This window comes from Xenopus laevis, chromosome 4S (genome assembly GCF_017654675.1).
Source record: "Xenopus laevis strain J_2021 chromosome 4S, Xenopus_laevis_v10.1, whole genome shotgun sequence".
Lineage (NCBI taxonomy): Eukaryota > Metazoa > Chordata > Amphibia > Anura > Pipidae > Xenopus > Xenopus laevis.
Window position 1 is genome coordinate 63,891,311 of NC_054378.1, and position 9,722 is coordinate 63,901,032.

Genomic DNA, 9,722 nt, shown 5'->3' on the forward strand with positions numbered 1-9,722 from the left:
AAAGGAAGACCACCCATTTAGTCTATCATTTCAGGTACTGCAAAATCAACACATTTACATCATTTTGGGGTGGACAAAGGTAGAAAAAAGTACATTTACCCCAAAAAAACATTTATTTTCAGAAAGTACACATTCTCCCGAATCTAAATTGGGTATGCATGTCTTTCTACCTCAAAGCACCAAGCCGCAAATCTTTCCTAAATTTGGCGACATTTCCAAAAATCACCTCAAAACTTCCAACCTGCAGCATCTTATATCGAACATACTATTAGTAATCAAGACAAATTACCCCATATATAACAGCACATAGACCCCCAAAACCATATATGTTTGAAAAGTACACATTCTGAGGAATCTAAAATGGGTAATTATGTCTTTCTACTCCAAACTACCTTCTTGCAAAGCTACGCTAAAGGCTGTGGTTTTTATGACATTTCTGAAAATTGTCTAAAAATATTGCAATTGCCCGAATTTATCTCACCCAATTTCTTACATACAATTGTAAAACACCCTAAATATTGACGCCAAGGTTCTACTGAACAGTTTGATGCCCAATGTGCATAGATATACCAAAGCAGCTGGCATGTGCAGACCCCCCAAAAATTTGTGTATTTGAATTTTCTCCTCTTTCTTTTTGCCTTCTGTGAAGAATGACCTGTGACTGCGTATTATTTGCCACAAGACCCTCTTAACAGCACATAGACCCACATTGTGCCACAAGACTGTCACGGTAGGCACACAACACCAGAACAAATGTCAAGCACCCTGGTCTCAGCTCGTGCTTCACCTGTAGTGTGACTGCCTTTGGCCTCGGAAGGAGCCCTCAGCTACTTGGATGCCACCAGGACTTAAACGAGAGGTGCAAGACTAGAGGTTCTGGATAGGCAGAGGGGCACGACTGTTAGCTAGAGTCTTTTAGGCCGAAGGTCGCAGTACAAGATGTTAGGCAATAGAGTAGTCTGATCAGGTCGAGTCGAGGCAGGCGGAGAATAAACGTAGTCAGGCAGGCAAGGGTCAAACCAGGAAATCAATCAGAAGGGTTAAGCAGAAGAGGTAGTCGGTATTCAGGCAAGGGTCAGGATCCAGAGGTCAGAATATTCAAAAGCCAGGCAGGGGTCACAACAGGAATCAAACAGGTTCAAAACAGGTATAGCAAAAGCTCAGAAAGCACCAGGAACAAACTCCTATAATGGGCAGTGTACCTTTAAGTACTTTAAATTTCGCGCCATTGCACGCTCCTTAAGATGCCAGCGCCTGAGGCGCAGAAGGCCTGAGTGGCGGGCGTCCCCGCCGAGGGGGCGGCAGGCGTCCCCGCCGTCCCCCCACTAGACCACCAGGGTATGTTTTCATAACAAAGACCCCCTAACAGCACAAGACCCCCGAAAAACATATATTTTTGTAAAATACACATTCTGACATGTGATGTCCAATATGTATAGGTGTACCAAAGCACGTGGCATATAGGGGCCTCAAAAGGAAGACCACCCATTTAGTCTATCATTTCAGGTACTGCAAAATCAACACATTTACATCATTTTGGGGTGGACAAAGGTAGAAAAAAGTACATTTACCCCAAAAAAACATTTATTTTCAGAAAGTACACATTCTCCCGAATCTAAATTGGGTATGCATGTCTTTCTACCTCAAAGCACCAAGCCGCAAATCTTTCCTAAATTTGGCGACATTTCCAAAAATCACCTCAAAACTTCCAACCTGCAGCATCTTATATCGAACATACTATTAGTAATCAAGACAAATTACCCCATATATAACAGCACATAGACCCCCAAAACCATATATGTTTGAAAAGTACACATTCTGAGGAATCTAAAATGGGTAATTATGTCTTTCTACTCCAAACTACCTTCTTGCAAAGCTACGCTAAAGGCTGTGGTTTTTATGACATTTCTGAAAATTGTCTAAAAATATTGCAATTGCCCGAATTTATCTCACCCAATTTCTTACATACAATTGTAAAACACCCTAAATATTGACGCCAAGGTTCTACTGAACAGTTTGATGCCCAATGTGCATAGATATACCAAAGCAGCTGGCATGTGCAGACCCCCCAAAAATTTGTGTATTTGAATTTTCTCCTCTTTCTTTTTGCCTTCTGTGAAGAATGACCTGTGACTGCGTATTATTTGCCACAAGACCCTCTTAACAGCACATAGACCCACATTGTGCCACAAGACTGTCACGGTAGGCACACAACACCAGAACAAATGTCAAGCACCCTGGTCTCAGCTCGTGCTTCACCTGTAGTGTGACTGCCTTTGGCCTCGGAAGGAGCCCTCAGCTACTTGGATGCCACCAGGACTTAAACGAGAGGTGCAAGACTAGAGGTTCTGGATAGGCAGAGGGGCACGACTGTTAGCTAGAGTCTTTTAGGCCGAAGGTCGCAGTACAAGATGTTAGGCAATAGAGTAGTCTGATCAGGTCGAGTCGAGGCAGGCGGAGAATAAACGTAGTCAGGCAGGCAAGGGTCAAACCAGGAAATCAATCAGAAGGGTTAAGCAGAAGAGGTAGTCGGTATTCAGGCAAGGGTCAGGATCCAGAGGTCAGAATATTCAAAAGCCAGGCAGGGGTCACAACAGGAATCAAACAGGTTCAAAACAGGTATAGCAAAAGCTCAGAAAGCACCAGGAACAAACTCCTATAATGGGCAGTGTACCTTTAAGTACTTTAAATTTCGCGCCATTGCACGCTCCTTAAGATGCCAGCGCCTGAGGCGCAGAAGGCCTGAGTGGCGGGCGTCCCCGCCGAGGGGGCGGCAGGCGTCCCCGCCGTCCCCCCACTAGACCACCAGGGTATGTTTTCATAACAAAGACCCCCTAACAGCACAAGACCCCCGAAAAACATATATTTTTGTAAAATACACATTCTGACATGTGATGTCCAATATGTATAGGTGTACCAAAGCACGTGGCATATAGGGGCCTCAAAAGGAAGACCACCCATTTAGTCTATCATTTCAGGTACTGCAAAATCAACACATTTACATCATTTTGGGGTGGACAAAGGTAGAAAAAAGTACATTTACCCCAAAAAAACATTTATTTTCAGAAAGTACACATTCTCCCGAATCTAAATTGGGTATGCATGTCTTTCTACCTCAAAGCACCAAGCCGCAAATCTTTCCTAAATTTGGCGACATTTCCAAAAATCACCTCAAAACTTCCAACCTGCAGCATCTTATATCGAACATACTATTAGTAATCAAGACAAATTACCCCATATATAACAGCACATAGACCCCCAAAACCATATATGTTTGAAAAGTACACATTCTGAGGAATCTAAAATGGGTAATTATGTCTTTCTACTCCAAACTACCTTCTTGCAAAGCTACGCTAAAGGCTGTGGTTTTTATGACATTTCTGAAAATTGTCTAAAAATATTGCAATTGCCCGAATTTATCTCACCCAATTTCTTACATACAATTGTAAAACACCCTAAATATTGACGCCAAGGTTCTACTGAACAGTTTGATGCCCAATGTGCATAGATATACCAAAGCAGCTGGCATGTGCAGACCCCCCAAAAATTTGTGTATTTGAATTTTCTCCTCTTTCTTTTTGCCTTCTGTGAAGAATGACCTGTGACTGCGTATTATTTGCCACAAGACCCTCTTAACAGCACATAGACCCACATTGTGCCACAAGACTGTCACGGTAGGCACACAACACCAGAACAAATGTCAAGCACCCTGGTCTCAGCTCGTGCTTCACCTGTAGTGTGACTGCCTTTGGCCTCGGAAGGAGCCCTCAGCTACTTGGATGCCACCAGGACTTAAACGAGAGGTGCAAGACTAGAGGTTCTGGATAGGCAGAGGGGCACGACTGTTAGCTAGAGTCTTTTAGGCCGAAGGTCGCAGTACAAGATGTTAGGCAATAGAGTAGTCTGATCAGGTCGAGTCGAGGCAGGCGGAGAATAAACGTAGTCAGGCAGGCAAGGGTCAAACCAGGAAATCAATCAGAAGGGTTAAGCAGAAGAGGTAGTCGGTATTCAGGCAAGGGTCAGGATCCAGAGGTCAGAATATTCAAAAGCCAGGCAGGGGTCACAACAGGAATCAAACAGGTTCAAAACAGGTATAGCAAAAGCTCAGAAAGCACCAGGAACAAACTCCTATAATGGGCAGTGTACCTTTAAGTACTTTAAATTTCGCGCCATTGCACGCTCCTTAAGATGCCAGCGCCTGAGGCGCAGAAGGCCTGAGTGGCGGGCGTCCCCGCCGAGGGGGCGGCAGGCGTCCCCGCCGTCCCCCCACTAGACCACCAGGGTATGTTTTCATAACAAAGACCCCCTAACAGCACAAGACCCCCGAAAAACATATATTTTTGTAAAATACACATTCTGACATGTGATGTCCAATATGTATAGGTGTACCAAAGCACGTGGCATATAGGGGCCTCAAAAGGAAGACCACCCATTTAGTCTATCATTTCAGGTACTGCAAAATCAACACATTTACATCATTTTGGGGTGGACAAAGGTAGAAAAAAGTACATTTACCCCAAAAAAACATTTATTTTCAGAAAGTACACATTCTCCCGAATCTAAATTGGGTATGCATGTCTTTCTACCTCAAAGCACCAAGCCGCAAATCTTTCCTAAATTTGGCGACATTTCCAAAAATCACCTCAAAACTTCCAACCTGCAGCATCTTATATCGAACATACTATTAGTAATCAAGACAAATTACCCCATATATAACAGCACATAGACCCCCAAAACCATATATGTTTGAAAAGTACACATTCTGAGGAATCTAAAATGGGTAATTATGTCTTTCTACTCCAAACTACCTTCTTGCAAAGCTACGCTAAAGGCTGTGGTTTTTATGACATTTCTGAAAATTGTCTAAAAATATTGCAATTGCCCGAATTTATCTCACCCAATTTCTTACATACAATTGTAAAACACCCTAAATATTGACGCCAAGGTTCTACTGAACAGTTTGATGCCCAATGTGCATAGATATACCAAAGCAGCTGGCATGTGCAGACCCCCCAAAAATTTGTGTATTTGAATTTTCTCCTCTTTCTTTTTGCCTTCTGTGAAGAATGACCTGTGACTGCGTATTATTTGCCACAAGACCCTCTTAACAGCACATAGACCCACATTGTGCCACAAGACTGTCACGGTAGGCACACAACACCAGAACAAATGTCAAGCACCCTGGTCTCAGCTCGTGCTTCACCTGTAGTGTGACTGCCTTTGGCCTCGGAAGGAGCCCTCAGCTACTTGGATGCCACCAGGACTTAAACGAGAGGTGCAAGACTAGAGGTTCTGGATAGGCAGAGGGGCACGACTGTTAGCTAGAGTCTTTTAGGCCGAAGGTCGCAGTACAAGATGTTAGGCAATAGAGTAGTCTGATCAGGTCGAGTCGAGGCAGGCGGAGAATAAACGTAGTCAGGCAGGCAAGGGTCAAACCAGGAAATCAATCAGAAGGGTTAAGCAGAAGAGGTAGTCGGTATTCAGGCAAGGGTCAGGATCCAGAGGTCAGAATATTCAAAAGCCAGGCAGGGGTCACAACAGGAATCAAACAGGTTCAAAACAGGTATAGCAAAAGCTCAGAAAGCACCAGGAACAAACTCCTATAATGGGCAGTGTACCTTTAAGTACTTTAAATTTTGCGCCATTGCACGCTCCTTAAGATGCCAGCGCCTGAGGCGCAGAAGGCCTGAGTGGCGGGCGTCCCCGCCGAGGGGGCGGCAGGCGTCCCCGCCGTCCCCCCACTAGACCACCAGGGTATGTTTTCATAACAAAGACCCCCTAACAGCACAAGACCCCCGAAAAACATATATTTTTGTAAAATACACATTCTGACATATACAAAATTGCAACAAAAAAAAAGCCTGAAAAGAAAAAGAATAAAGCTAACTTAGTAAAATGTGTATTGGGTATTTGTACATGCATGTAATTAGTATGTGTAAATGTGTGTATAACTGTAAAATAAATGCCACTTACAGATCTGATGTCCAGCAGGGTTCTGGGCAGCTAAGGGGGGGTCCTAAAGCAGAGTGTACGCAGCAGGGTGGCTGGAACAGGCAGAATAAACGCAGCACAAGGAGCAGACACGTGTCTGCATAACTGTAGGCGGGTCCTGTGATGATCACGTCGCAGGACCCACGTGACACCCCCCCCTCTTCCTCTGCTCATTGCCTAGGGGTGGGGAGAGTAACAGAAGCCTCTGCTGAAGCAGCAATCACCACAGATGCAGAGAGGAGCCCTTTACAGCCAAGAACGTAGGTACTACGTGCTTGGCAGTTAGGGCTTTTCCCTGCAAGAACGTAGTACCTTTGTTCTTGGCAGGTAAAATGCTAAAGTCATACTGACTCTAAAAAACACTTTTCTAAACATTAATGTGCATTAACAGTTACCTATAGGTTATGTTGATTTTTTTTCGCTGATAGGTCTGCTTTTGTAAGTAATGGGTACTTGAAGTTCCTGCAAAAAATTCCTTTATCCAAAGATAACTGTCCCAAGGCTTGGGACAGTTATCTTTGGATAAAGGAATTTTTTGCATGTTATTGACTGAGAACTGGGGCGAGTCCCTTGGGCTTAATTAGATGGAAATCAGATGTGGACTCCCAATTGATGTATAATACTTGAAGTTCCTGCCAACCTTACTCTCCCTCCTCAACCTGTAGTTAATAGTGTCTGATGCTGACAACTACTGCACAAATATGGCTGCCCCCTCCTAGAGGAACATGGGGGATCAGATAAAAGCATAGAGCAAATTCTTTTAAATACAAATATTGTGCAGAAACAATGTTTTGGTGTAAAAAAAGAGTTTCTGATGTCAGTATCTCTTTAATGTGAAACAACATTGGCTCCAAGACGACCCTTGAATGCTACCAGAAATGCTTCCAGAACTGAAACACAGACGTCATTAGCAAGAGACTGTCCAAAGCATTTCTAAGTATTGCTTAGAATGCACTCTACATCTGCACCTTGCAATAACAAAAATGAATGTATTGCTTCATGTAAATCTGTCTATTTTGTAATCAAATTTGAAAAATGATATCAAAGCAAGAAATGATGACTGCTTACAGTATTTAAAATATATGTGGTATAACATAGGCTATTAAGTTGCATGAGAAAATAGGGCTACTTAACCGTGCATGAATAAGCACATATAGAAAAAAGTCTTGACTTCTTTTAACTGGAACTTCATCTTTGAATTCAGCAACACCTAGCAACCTTTCCAAATATTTTCCAATTGTATTTAAGGTTAAGTCAGAATTCTGCAGCCATGTTAAGACTTGACAAAATACAGGTCCAAGCACTATGAAATGAAATACACTATTAATAGAACATAAAAACAAAGTAAACTCTCCAAGGCTTTATTCAGCACCCACAGACGTTTAAGTATTCTGCTTCAAACGTGAATATGTTGCATGTCTGAAGTATGTTTAATTATTCATGGTACTCACAATTCATGCTATTTTGGAATTAGAAAGTAATATAATTTTCCAGTTCTCTATGACACTGCAGGGGTTAGGGGGGACTAAGTTTAAAACATACTGTGGACTAACAGCACACAAAAATAAATCTTCCCTTTATAAGGAGATATAGCAGATACAAATAAGAACCTGCATCCAATATAGCTGCATTAACAGATGGTGTTGCCCACTCATTGTAAAAATCCTATAAAAACATATCACACAGGAAGGAACTTTTAATGGAACAGTTCAGTGTAAAAATAAAACTGGGTAAATAGATAGGCTGTGCAAAATACAAAACGTTTCTAATATAGTTAGCCAAAAATGTGATCTATAAAGGCTGGAGTGACTGGATGCCTCAGATAACAAAACAGAATACAACTTCCTGCTTTTCAGCTCTCTAACGCTGAGTTAGCCAGCGACTTTAAGGGGGAGGGGCATATAGGACATACAGTAACTGTTCAGTGAGTTTGCAATTGATCCTTAGCATGCAGCTCAGATTCAAAAGCAAACAGTTATGACCCATGTGCCCCCCTCTCAAGTCACAGATTGGTTACTGCCTGGTAACAAATCAGTGGAAGCCAAGATAGCTGCAAAGCAGGAAGTGGTGTTCTGGCTATAATGTTAGATATCCGCTCACTGCAGACTATATAGATTATTATTGAAAAATGTTTTTATTTTGCACAGCCCATCTATTTACCCAGTTTTTTTTTATACTGAACAATTCCTTTAAATGCAGTTATTTTGTTTATCCTAAACTACTAAATGAAAGCAACCTGGACAACAACAGCACACCACCTACATTGGCATCATATTTTTAGGGGTGCACCGAATCCAGGATTTAGTTCGGGATTTGGCCAGGATTTGGCCATTTACAGCAGGATTCAGATTTGTCCGAATCCTTCTGCCCAGCCAAACCACATCCAAATCCTAATTTGCATATGCAAATTAGGGCTGGGGAGGGAAATGGCACGGCTTTTTGTCACAAAACAAGGAAGTAAAAAAACGTTTTCCCCTTCTCATCCTAATTTCTAACCCTAATTTGCATATATAAATTAGGATTCAGATTTGGTTATGTAAATAATCCCTGTAAACCCAAATGTGACTTAAAGCTATAAGTAATTTAAAGTGAACTTTACTGCTCCTTTTTACAGATATTTATACAGATTAAATATCACAGAGAATCATAATTTGGGATATGTAATTTACCATATCTATAACAGCCATAGAGTTTCTGTCCCTCTAACATGGTGGCAAGCACACATCCAATAGACCAAAGGATGAAAAGCTAGTGACTATTCTTTATATTGACGACACAGAGGGTGTGTTTCCACCAGACATGAACCTTTGGGAAGTTAGGTCCATTCAGTTTCCGGTTAGGATTTGATGTAAATGTTTCTTTTTTTTTTAATTAATAAACTATAGACACCAGAGACTGATTGGGAACATTTATTATTTGGGTAAAATTGACTTAAAGGAATTGTTCAATATAAAATTAAAAACTGGGTAAATAGGCTGTGCAAAAAAAAAAAATGTTTTCAATATAGTTAGCCAAAAATGTAATGTATAAAGGCTGGAGTGACTGGATGCCTAAAATAACAGAACAGAACACTACTTCCTGCTTTGCATCTCCCTTGGTTTCCACTAGCAGGCAGTAACCAATCAATGATTTGAGGGGAGGCCACATGGGTCATAACTGTTTGCTTTTGAATCTGAGCTGAATGCTGAGGATCAATTGCAAACTCACGGAACAGTTATGTCCCATGTGGCCACCTTAAAGTCGCTGATTAACTAAGAGTTAGAGTGCTGAAAAGGAGGAAGTAGTGTTCTGTTATATAAGACATCCAGTCACTCCAGCCTTTATAGATTAAATTTTTTGCTAAATAACTATATTAGAAACATTTCTTATTTTGCACAGCCTACCTAGTTAACAAGTTTTTTATTTTTACATTGAACTGTTCCTTTAATACTTGAAACAATGTTCTCCTACCAAAAGAACATTTTTCAGTTCTTCTGAAACAACTTATTTTTCATGAAATCATTCTAGATATAGTAGTTCAGCCTTTGCTACAAATTATTGACTTCACTCTATATACAGTAGAACCCACATTTTATGTTTTTCGAGGGACCTGGAAAATACAGTATTATATAAAATCAGGGAAATTTGTTAAAGCAACTTTTTCTTCAAGTACTGAAAGGATATAAGCACAGGAGTCAATTTTGCTTTAAAATGCACTATTTATTGGATTAATAACAAGGGTCAAGCATTGC